General features: G+C 47.6%; 1 protein-coding gene across 6 annotated transcripts in view; it reads right to left on the bottom strand.

The window, feature by feature from the left end:
• MEGF11 (multiple EGF like domains 11) overlaps positions 1-12,017 on the bottom strand; it is a 348,065-nt gene extending 336,048 nt beyond the window's left edge. For all 6 annotated transcript variants that reach the window (XM_070420503.1, XM_070420522.1, XM_070420529.1 and 3 more), the window contains exon 1: positions 11,974-12,017. The gene's annotated coding sequence lies outside the window, so the exon portion shown is untranslated. The remainder of the gene's footprint in view (positions 1-11,973) is intronic.
• Positions 12,018-12,249: the final 232 nt, after the last annotated feature.

Here is a 12,249-nt window from a genome sequence, read left to right as displayed (position 1 = left end):
GCATGGTTTCTGTTATTCTGATTACAGAACAATTGGCAGTTCTGGCTTTAACTCATTCAGACCACTAGGGGCGCTATTTCGGAGCCCTCAAAGAGCTGCTCTCAAGCAGTGGTTCCATAGGCGCGATACCAATTCTGTAGTGTCGTGTTGTGTGGTGTGGTGCTGTGTTTTTAAAGGAATGTTATTTTTTAATTGAATTTACTGGGGTGACATTGGTTAATAAAATTATATAGGTTTCAAGTACACAATTCTATAAAACTTCACCTATATATTGTATTCTATATTCACCGCCCAGAGTCTAGTCTCCTTCCTTCACCGTTTTATCCCTCCTTTACCCTCTTCTACCTGCCCCATGGCTTTTCCCTCTGGGAATCACCATATTGCTGTCTGTGTCTATGAGTTGTTGTTTTGTGTTTTGTTTTTGTTTTTTGCTTGTGTTTTCATGTCAATAACTAAGCAGTGACACTCAGTCTCAATGCCCAGCTTTGTTTGCGTCAGGGTCTGCTGTTGCACTAGAATTAAACAGAGCTCCTTTAATTGTCGTGGGCTAATGAGGAAAAGGCGGCCGCTAATGCACAAATGCTTCTGTGCCAAGTGCCAGCCAAATGACCCCTCCGCAGGTGTAGGAACAAAGGTTTCAGAGTCGTTCCAGTTGAGAAAGTGGTGGGAGAGTGGAGTCACCACAGGGCACATGGTGGAGGAAGCAGCTAAAACGCTTCACACAGCCAAAACCACAATCCCGTCGCAAGGGGTGATTTAGTCTTAGTGGAACAAAGCATCTATCACGTTAAATTAATGCTGTTAATCTGAATGTTGTTGGCTTTGTAGTTTGCACTTTAATTTATGAACTTGTGTGGGATTTAAGGTTGTGTAAGAGTTATAAGCAAAGGCATAAGGCTTATGCCTATTTTTGTGTTTATATATATTTAAATACAGGGTGGGGCAAAGTAGGTTTACAGTTGTGAGTCCATGAAACAGATTTTATTCTTGTATTATCTTTTATTAATTATTGTATTATTTTCTATATGAACAACTCTAAACCTTTTGCCCCAAACCCTAAATTATTATATTAATAATTTAAGATAATATTGGAGATCTATGGGAAACTTTCCCCCTTTAAAATAGAACCATCTGTACAGTTCTCAAATTTTAAAACCATTGGCCTAAAAATTAGTGCAGAGACCAACCTGGGGGAGTAGCTAGAATCCCTAAAAATCAGATCTATTGTTTATTCTCTTCTATAATGGATGGGGAGAATGGAGGTTTGGCTGAGAAGAAACTGCAATAGAGTAGGCAAAGATTAAGTAACTTGCCCAAGGTCAATTACAGGTCAACTTTCCCTCCCAATATCCCTGCCTTAGATGGCAGAGATGTCTCCAGAATCTTGGGTGAATTCCTTGCTCCTGAAACATCTATTCCTCCTGGACTGAGAAATAAAAGCTAACAAAGAAGGGCTGGCTTCCTCAGCATCCCAGCCCCTCTCCCTCCCCCCTCAGAGCCAAAGTTGTATACCAGTCCTGGGGAAAGGTGGAGTCCTCCTCCCAGATCCAGGCAGAGGCTCCCAGCTCAGTGTTCGGAGAATGCCCAGAATAAAAGATTTTCTGTCCATTCTAAAGGGACCAGGGAGGAGCAGAGCATAAAGAAGGTTCCACCCACAGATTTCTGCAGAGCCCACCTCTTTCCTAACTCTGACACTAGCATCTCCAGTGAATAGACACTGAGCCCAGCTCTGAGCTGGGTCCGGAGGAGGGGCAATAAACCATTTTCAAGAAGCTGGCTCATTAGAGGGATGAGATTTACACAGGCCAGGCCACGCCCCCAGGAAGGGAAACTAGTCAGCAAGTAATCAAGGGCTCAATTGTGCAGAGGAGAAGAGCAAGCTGAAGGAACTGGAGGAGAGGTAAACCAGTAAAAGATGGCAAAGATGGAAACCCCCTAGAGCAAGCATGTCAAACTCAAAGGCTAACACGGGCCAAATAAACAAGGTTTAAGTGTATGTGGGCCGCAAAAAAAACAAAAGCTTCAATTTTCATAGAAACATAGGTTTATTTCAATAGAGACATGCTGAATACAAAGGGCTGAAATAAATGAGTAATCGTTAACATAAAACAATAGAACATTTTAATAAAAATTAATATTTCTTTCTTGAACATTAACTTAGCAGACACTAAATAACTGCACAAATTAATAAGCATAACGCAAATAAACCTATTTTTCTTGTTCTCCGAAAGCGAAACATTTCCTGTGGCGCACACCAAATAAGTCAGTACAAGACTAACGACGTGGACATCGGCTGCTAAAATATTCGCTGCTAGTATTAGTGGAGAGAAATGGTGCGCCTGCATGTAAGGGAAATGAATGCAACACAATTATAGTAATCAGTCACTAGCAAACATTGTAGTTCATTATTAATAATTATGTATAACAGGACATTGTAAAAATTAAGTTATGACATTTTTATTAAAATGTTTCTTACAGCCAAAACCGGTTTGGCTCAGTGGATAGAGCGTCGGCCTGCGGACTGAAGGGTCCCGGGTTCGATTCCGGTCAAGGGCATGTACCTGGGTTGCGGGCACATCCCCAGTAGGAGATGTGCAGGAGGCAGCTGATCGATGTTTCTCTCTCATCGATGTTTCTAACTCTCTATCTCTCTCCCTTCTTCTCTGTGAAAAATCAATAAAATATATTTTTAAAAAAATAAATAAAATAAAATAAAATGTTTCTTACATACCATTACATTGGCTGGGCCACAAAAATATTCGTTGTGGGCCGCAAGTTTGTCATGCTTGCCCTAGAAGGTGGGCGACCAGGACTGAGCTGTGAAGTTCGAATGGCACTTGGCTGAGCGGAAAGAAGCGGCGATTTCAGCCAGCAGAAACGGCCGTGAGAAGGGTGACTCTGAGACAGTGAAGAGGCTGGAGATAAGGAACCTTCACCTCCTACCACGCTTTCTTCATCTCCACTGCTGCCTTCTTGTTGATCCTCGGACCTACCAGGTGAGTTCTCACCTCAGGGCCTTTGCACTTACTATTCCCTCTGCTTGGTGCTCTCTGCCCCCAATATCCACATGGCATCCTTCCTCTCAATTTCTGCTCCAATGTCACCATCAGAGAAGCCTTCTCTTTGTAAAATAGTGTAAAACAGCAGCATTCCATCATCATACATACCCCTTTACCTGGCTGTTTTTCTTCATTATAACCATCAAATTATATACTGTGTTTGCTTTTTTACCATCTGTCTTCCCTCACTTCAATGCAAGTTCCATGAGCCAAGGACTTTGTTTTGTACCTTGCTATATTGGGCATGTGGTCAATATTCAGTATTTATTCAATGAATGAATGAATGAATGAAGAATGCCACAGAGGATGGAAGAATGACATTCATAGCTTCTGGAGCTGGTAGAGACCTCCAATAGACCACCTTCCTGTTGATAAGTCAACAGTGTCTTCCTTTCCCGGGTAAGAAAACTGAGACACAGAACTGGAGTAATGGCAGGTCGGGGGTGGATGAATAAGGTCAGATGTGGGCAGAGGAATTCAGAAAACCCGGCTCTCAGACCCAGCTTGATACCACTAGCACAATGTTTTATGCTCTAAAGGGAATCTCTGGCTTAGGCTTGAGGATGACAGGAAACACAGTCAAGGTAAAAAAGTGAGTGATCTATAGAAGCCACAATCTAACAGGAGGGGAAGGTCCTCAGGAAAGACTTACATAAATGTCAGCATTTAAAAAGTCCCCAAACACACTCTCAGGACAAAAGGGAATCTGAGGATTGTCAGAGAGAGGAAACAGGATGAGGCAAGGAGACACAGCAAATCGGGGGCAAGAGACCAGAGAACAGGGCACCCACAGGGTCAGGAGAACCTCAAGAGATATGAAACAGAGCACAGAGGAAAGAACGTGACTGTGCCCCTCACTCTGCCCCCTGCTGGCTGAGTGAGGTTGGCAAGCCACTTAACCTCTCTCAGACTCCACTCCCTCACCTATAAAACGGCGACAATAATCCTGACCTCACAGGGTTGTTACAAGGCTGAGTTAAAACAGTTCCTTAAAAATCACCTAAAATAGTGCCCTACACAGAGCCCATTCATCAATTTCTTTCTACATATTGAGGTTAAAGGGAAAAAAAAGTGAAGATTCATTATTTTCAGGTAAATAATTTTTTAAACATATTTTTATTGATTTAAAGAGCGAGAGGAAGGGAAAGGGAGAGAGAGAAACATCGATGTGAGAGCCAAACATTGGCTGCTTTCTGCATGCCCCCCACCAGGGATCAAGCCTGAAACCTGAGCATGTGCCCTGACCTGGAATCGAACCGGCAATCTTTTGGTGCCCGGGATGATGCTCAACCAACTGAGCCACACCGGCCAGGTCAGATAAATAATCTTAATTTCCCCTATTCCTGTGATTTATTAATCAATAAATACGCATCAAAGGGCAACGTGCTTGCTGGCCACAATGCTGGGTACAAAGAAAGATCCACCCCACCTCATCTCAGACTTCCATGGTCTTACATCCAATTGGGAAGCGGAGGGACATTCCAATAAAACGCTGAACAATGACACCAGCAGCACCTGATTAAGTACTGAATTTGTGGTGCAGGCAATAATTGCTACAGAAGTTCAGAGGAAGGAAAGATCGATGCTTCAGGATCGCTGTGGGCTCCAGTGGTCAGGAAAGGTCTAATGAGGATGCAGCTCAACACTGGCCTTGAAAGAAAGAGTGGTATGGGTTAAACACAGAGAAGAGCAGAACCTGAAGCGGAGTCGGCAGTGGTGGTGAGTCCTAGCAGTGAGAATGGGAAGACAAGATAGGATGCAGCTGCTTGTGGAGGCTTTCAAATATATATTTGAGGAGTCTGAGCTTCATTCATCCAGTGAGTACTATGAAAAAGAATGTAAGGTAATGGGTGGATTTAAAAAAAAAAAAACAACACCATGTTTTAGGATGACTTAAAGGAGAGAGAGAGATGGGAGGTTGGAAAATGGCATCCTGAGCAACATAATGTGTCTGCAACCATGGATTTTAGACTCACTGCCACCCCCGCAGTAGAAATTACAGACTGTGCTATTTGCACAGCTCATGGGCTGTTCCTAAAGACATACATCCATCCCTGTGGCCCCCATGCACTGCCCTGTGGATGGGAGATCAGAGCGGGAGGCCAGTGCCATCACCCCACATGAGATGGAAAGAACAGGAACAAAGCAGATATCTCATGTCAGAAAGGACTTACATTCAAGAAACATAATGAAAACCAAAAAAATTTGGTGTTTGAATGTTGGAAACAGAGGAAGGAGGTGGGCATCAAAAGTGTTGCTAAGATTTTAATACCAACATCTGGGAATATAGTGCTGCCAACAACAAAAACAAAGAATCCAGAAGGAGAGATGGCTTAAGAGATGGGAAGACGTTAGACTTCCTTTTGGCATATGGATTTTACAATGACAGCCAGACATCCAAATAATAATAATATCTAATAAGCAACTGAAATGTAGTATGAGAGGTGGAGTTTGATGGGTCATTCAGAAGTGGAAACCAGGAATCCAGGACTGGCAAGGAAGCCACTGTGACCTGCCTCCCAGAACCACAACCGGCCATATTTGGATTGACTGTCAAAGACACTGTGATTGTAGAAATAAGATCTCATCTTGGCCTAATGGTCCCATTTACCATTGACAAAAGAAAAGCAAGTTAGGCAGAAGGAGCTCATAAGTCATCCATGCCTAAATATTGGTGCACCATGAACCATTCCCTCCAGGAAGTCTTCTCTAACTATTGTGTTTTTCACTGATGTCAATTCCTCCTGCCATAGTTGGTCTGCAAGTCATAATTATTTACTCTCTGGTTCTGCTCTCTGATCTAGTCCTCACATGTCTCCTGCACTAGATAATTCTTTGATGTCAGAGATCAAATCTTTAAATAATCACCTACTTCTCCTATGTCAATCAAGTGTAATTATTGGGTTAATCCAGATTTATGTTCCCAACAAATTCCCATTAAACTGAGGCACAAAGAAGCAAAATACCTACCCAGAGTCACAGGAGTAAAAAGGAGTGGAGAGAATTAAAACCCAGGCCTTAAACTCTGTGGTAGGCATTGTTGTTTGCTTCTTTCTCCCTTCCAAAGCACCCTAATGTTGTTCTTCTCTGGGGTTCAACACACACATCAAGATTATTCTAGGCCGATTATGATGATCTCCTTCCCTTGCCTGTGATTGTTTAATGCATGGACGTGTGATTCACAATTCCAGCCAATGAGAAAAGGGACAGTCTGCTGAGGAGCTCCTGGGAAAAGTTCCCTTCCTGCCTCTCTGCCTCTGCACACCACAGTAAGGGTGTGACACCTGGCACTATTGCAGCCATCTGTGACCTTGAGAACAAGGAAAGATGAAAAGCATCTGGACCTTTCATGATGCTGTTAAACCAGTGAAAGAACCAAGCTTGGGGCAGACATAGCCTAGACCTCTTGTTATGGGAGATACTAAGTTCCTTACTATTTCAGCACATTGAGTTCAAGCTTTCTGCTATTTGCAGCCCTGACTGATACTGACTCTCCATTCAAGGGCTCTTGTCACTATAGATACCAGAGCCAAGCATTATGGGAGATATATACTAGTAATAGGGGAAAGTCCTGGTCCCTATCCACACTGTGCCTATTCCAAGATTAGACATTCAATAACTATTCAATCTATATTTGATTAAATGACCCTCCCTTTGCTCACCAGTTACGGGAGATATATTCCCTGAAGACATCTCTCTTCTCTTTACTGAGCCTCACTGAGTTTCAGCCTAATGTTTTGACTGTGCTCTCAACATTACTGACCAAGTCTTTCCCTATGGCCACCTCCCACATCTGAAGATCAAGTTAAAAGAAAGGTGCTTGCACTTGGCCCAGAGAGACCATCATTGAAACTCTGCATTCCTAAATATTTGTTCTTTGAAATGTCTTTTTCAATTAGATCTCATCCAAATGTTTGAGAGTCGGGCTGAATTCCAACTTCCTGCTCCAGAACAGACATGTTGAGCCTGCATAATTACTGCAGCCAGCTTTATTTGCTGTAAAAACATAGATTTTTTGCTACTTCTCAACTGTAAAATAATCAATAAATAAAATCCAGATGAAAAATGCAAGCATTTAGAACAACTCTTTTATGGTTCCTTTCTTTTGGGTCTAATTAACATATTGGGGATAAAGTGTGCTGCTACGTTCACCCAACCAGCTAAGTTGAAACACAAACTCTCCTCCTGCTGAGATACACCTTAAAGTCAGAAATTTTATAGGTGAAACAGATAGACAGAGTTTCAAAAGATGTTGACATGTTCAACAAACAGATCCGTAAACTTGTGATGGGACTTCCTCCAACCTCTGTCTGTTCACAATGGTTGTTCAATTTCCTTCTCTCTCCCTTAAGAACACATTGCACAGTTACTGTCAAATGAAACACAGATAATCCTATTAGCAGGAGAAGCAATCTCTCTGACTTTCTTTTAAATGAAGAAGACATGCCTTTTTGGACAATGACCACCCAGGCCATGAAAGTTTCATGGGGGCTCTCAGAGTGGATGACACCTTTTCAATTATAACTGCTATAATAAACCCCCACAGAGCCATGGGGCATGGAGCCTACATCCACCGTGCGACACCTATGTATTCCCTAATTATATTGCAATATATTCTCTCTGCGTGCACTGATGAAGATAAAATATTCTTTTAATTCTACGGCCTCCTTGGGGGTAAGGGGAAGAGGATTATACATAGGCAAGTTCTGAAAGTTCCTAGAGCAAAATCAAAGCCTTTGTTTTAGGCTCCCCCATTGCATAAATCTCAAGAAAATAATTCTCTTTCCCCTGTTCTACCACACTGGTTCTCTAAGTGTGGTCCCTGGACCAAAAGCATCAGCATCACTTGTTAGAAATGCAAATTACTGGGCCTACTCCAGACCCACTGAATCAGAAACTCTGAGGGTGGATCCCAGCAATCTGTTTTTGACAAGCATTCTACATTGAAGTCTGAGAACCATTAGTCTACAAAATAGGAAGAAAAGAGCATCACTTTGAAGTAAGAGATCAGGGATACCTGGACTCTATAGTGGCTGGGTTGCCCTTTCTGCATAGCTATCCCAATTTGCAGAGTCAAGGCTCCATTTACTCATCTGTACAATGGGGCTATAGAATTCGCCAATGGCTGTGGATGCTGGAATTTAAGAGGCATATGGTTACCTGGCACCAGTCTCTATGGATACCTAGCAAGACCACAACTGCCAACACTCACCAGCTCCCTTCTGACATCCCCGACTGGAGACTGCAGAAGCTTTGCAGAGCAGCTCTCTCCACTGCCATATCTGAGGTCATCAATGCAGCCGCCTCTGGGTTACCCTTGGCAACCAGAAGCTGGGGTCATGGAAGCCCACAGAATCTCAGAATCTCATAGCCAACAGCTTCAAGTCTTTTCACCTTGGAGCCTTGAACCACTAGAGGGGAGGCTCAGGATTCTCTGTGTTATATTGTCCCACTTCAGCACTTTTTCAGATATTTTTTTGTGAATTTGCTTCCACTCTGCAACTAGACTTTAAATCTGTGGAGGACTGAAGCCTACAATGTCAGCATCATGAGGTATGGGACTCTGCCTGTTGGGATCACTGCTGTATCCCCAAGATCAACCCTACCACAAAGTGGGAGCTCGAGAATTATTTGTTGACTATTCCTATTGCAGTAAATGCCCTACCTTTAGTCGGTCCAAAACACTCAAGTATTTAAATTCTAAAATTATGGTTGGAAAGGGACAAAGAAATTATAGTTGATCCTTAAACAACATGGGTTTGAACTGGGTGGGTCCACATACACTCAGATTTTTTTTTTCAATCAATATGTTGAGTTCTGCCTGCCATAGTCACAAATTTGGCATCCACAGATCCAACCAACCACGGATATAAAACAGTATTTTTCACCTGTGGCTGGGAATCTGCAGATGCAGAGGGATGACTATATACACTGTCCTATATCATCCTATATGATAAAAGGCTAATATGCAAATTGTCCCCTCGACCGGGAGTTCAACTGGGAGTTCGATCATGGTGCGGGGCCAGCCAGCCAACCGCCTGCAGCCCCTTTCCCTGGCCGGCCCCACCCCTTATTGGCCCCCCCTACCCTGATTGGGGGCAGGGCTGGCCCACCAACCGCCCATGGCCCCTCCCTCCAGCCAGCCCAGCCCGATCGCCCCAATCAGGACGGGCCAGCCAGACCCCACTTGTGCACGAATTCGTGCACCGGGCCTCTAGTTTTATATAAGGACTTGAGCTTCCACTGACTTTGGTCTCCACAGGGGTCCTTGAACCAATCCTTGGCTGATATAGTAAGGAATGGCTGAAGTTTGGGGAGGTCAAAAGTTATTCACTGTTTTTTTACTGGGGGTTAGTGCTCCTAACCCCTGCCCACCATCCCAAGTTGTTCAAGGGTCAACTGTATTTGAAACCCAGGAACGAGCAGAAAGAAGAAAAGGAGAAACAAAAGCTTGAATATTTCCCAGCACCTTGGAGTGCTGACTTCCCAGCCAATTGCTCACCCTAACTAGAAGACCTCTGGGCCAGGTTCTGATCTTGGATGCAGAGCAGCTGGATCTTCTAGGTGCCCTAGGGCTTCTCGAGATTCAAAGGTCAAATTCTCATTTGCCCAGACCCTGCTGTTCTTTGATCACCAATTTAACAATTTATGAGCTTTCCTGCCTCTCTCTTAGTACTCAAACATTGTGCTCCAAAATCCCCCTTCCCCAGCTGAAAATCTACCCCAGGCTAAATCGCAAATCCTCCCTTCTCAAGGACTATCCCTAATCCTGCCCCCTCCAAAATTAGTCTCACCTGAGAAGCCTATGCAGTCTTCCTTTGCTACAAAACAATAGCTGCTCTTTCCCTGTGGACTGCAGTTTATGGAGTCTATGGACTCTTTACCCCAGACCTAAGTTTGGGCACAGGATAGGTAGCAACAAACTATCACCTAAGTGATTTTTTTCTGGGACATGATAACACAGGACCTAACAAGAGAATCCAGAGACCAGTCCTCTGCCTCTAACCTCATACATACATGCCCAGTCCGCAATGACTTGCTGTGGCATGACTGGGAACACCTGTGCTGTGCTGAGAACTGGTAACATCAGCATAGAGTCCTAGAAAAAGCCCTGAACCAGGAATCCGGAGACCTACCTGGTTTACGGTTCCCTCCCAACCTTAACTAGCTCTAAGCCAGTCCCGGCACATCTCTGGACCTTGGTTTGCTGATCTGTGGGATGGGAGAAAGAGGTGGGACTGCAATGGTGGACTCTGAATTTCCAGGGGCTTAAACAATATCTGAGCAACATAGAGACCTGTGCGTGGTGTGCACCCGCTGAGAATGGAGTGCTCCTGGGGGGACCCCGCCCAACCTGCAGGGAACGATAGCCTAGGGACCCTCCCCGCAAAGCCCCCCGTTTTCCGTCCCACTAAACCTACTGTAAACCTTTCAACAGAACCTCTTCAACAGCACTCCAACAAAGAGGGCTGCGAGGCCAGGGCCCCGCTGGTCCCGATAAAGCCGCACCGGGCGGCGAATCCGGCCTCCTGGACTCCGGGAGCGAAGACCCGAGTCCACGGCAGGCTCCGACAACCCGGGCCAGCCTCGCTCTCAGCCACCTGAGCCGGGCATTAACTCCTATTTTCCAGGCAGAGCGCGGGAGGAGCGCCGATGCCCGGGCACGAGTTCCCCGGCCAGAGCGAGCAGAGATGACCGGGAGCCCAAGCCACCGAGGGGCTTCCTCCAGCCGGCCGGGGCCGTGCCCTAGGCGTTCCCCGGGGAACAGAACGGGAGGTCCCGAAGCCGAGGCACTTTGAAATATTTTTCTAGAGCACAGGAGCACGCGGGAGAGTCAGACCAGCCTCGCAGCGCGGGCTCCAGGGGACAGATCCTGAGAAGTGACTGCTGTAGGATGGAGCCGGGAGTCAGGTCCGGGAGAGCGCGGCCAGAGCTCGGGGCTCCGGAATGGTCCAGCCGAGGCTGCGCGCTCCCCGGTTCCCCAAGGGCGAAGGCTCCGTCCCACCCACGGACCTTGACGCCCGCAAGGAACGATTTTGCATATTTTAAGTCGTATTTTTTCTAACAAATCAAGAAAATAAAGCAAGTCCAGGAGGAAGGCGGTTGCGCTCTGCGGCTACACAACCACCACCCATTTCCCCGCCTCCTACACAACCGACCCGGGCTGGCGAGAAGTTGGTAACTTCCGGGCCGCGCTCCGGGCGCGCACGGCGAGTGCCTCGCTCCTCTTAACTTCGGGAGCAGGGGTCGCCGCCCAGGGCAGGAGGGACGTACCAGGTGTGAACCCAAACGTCGGCGTCCAGGACTTCTCTGGAGAGAGTCGGAGCGACGGGAAGAGAACGACATGAAGGGGGTATACGTTCCGTTTAGCGCCTCCAAAAAGCAAAAGCGCGCATGGCATCGGCTGGGGCTGGGTGCCTGCGAGGCGCTCCGCTGGCCGGGGCGGGGGCCTGGCCGCGCCCCGCAGGCTCTGAGCCGGACCCGGGCAAGGAGGGCGCCGGTTGCAAGGCGCGCAGCGGACGCGCCCAGGGCGGCTCGGGGGCGGGAGTCCCCGGACTCTGAGGGGCGGGTGGGCGCCTTCCCGGGGACAAACGCGCCGCGCTGCTGAGCTCCAGTCTTCCCCAGCGTGGGCACTGCGTCCCGACTGCGGCCGGAGGGCTGGCGTGTGCCTACTCCCGGGCCACCCCCCTCACATCCTGCCCGGACCCCCTGGCGTTCTCCAAACCCCGGAATTCACCCCCCTCCTCGCTCTAAAGTCGGCTTCCGCGACCCGGACCCGGGCAGGACCACGGGGATCCACGGAGCCCGAGGAAAGTTAGTCGCGAGGCTGCACAGCCCTATCCCGACCCGCGTCCCCCCGTATCCCCGGCGGTTCGGAGCTCCGCGTCTTGGCAGTCCCCGCCCGGCCACCTACCTGCTTCCGCGGCCGCCCTGGGCTCGGCCGGCCAGTCGCTGGGTCCGGTCCTCCGGAGCCCGAGCCGCGCCGGAGCGCCGGGCCAGCAGCCGCAGCTGTGAGCTACCCGGAGCGGGGCGGCGGGCGGCGGGCGGCGGGCGCCGCAAGCGAGTGAGCGAGCCGGCGGGCGGCAGGAGCCGCGCTGCTGCTGCGGAGCCAGCCCCCACCCCCTCCGTCCCTCGGTCCCTCCCTCTCCTTCCCCACCAGCCGCCCTCTCCCTGCTCGCGTCTCCCGCCC

Source organism: Myotis yumanensis, unplaced genomic scaffold, assembly GCF_028538775.1.
Source record: "Myotis yumanensis isolate MYYU_CA2020_CCGP unplaced genomic scaffold, mMyoYum1.0.hap1 SCAF_1, whole genome shotgun sequence".
Taxonomy (NCBI): Eukaryota; Metazoa; Chordata; class Mammalia; order Chiroptera; family Vespertilionidae; genus Myotis; species Myotis yumanensis.
The sequence above is the reverse complement of the archived record's forward strand: the minus strand, read 5'-3'. Positions and strand labels throughout refer to the sequence as shown.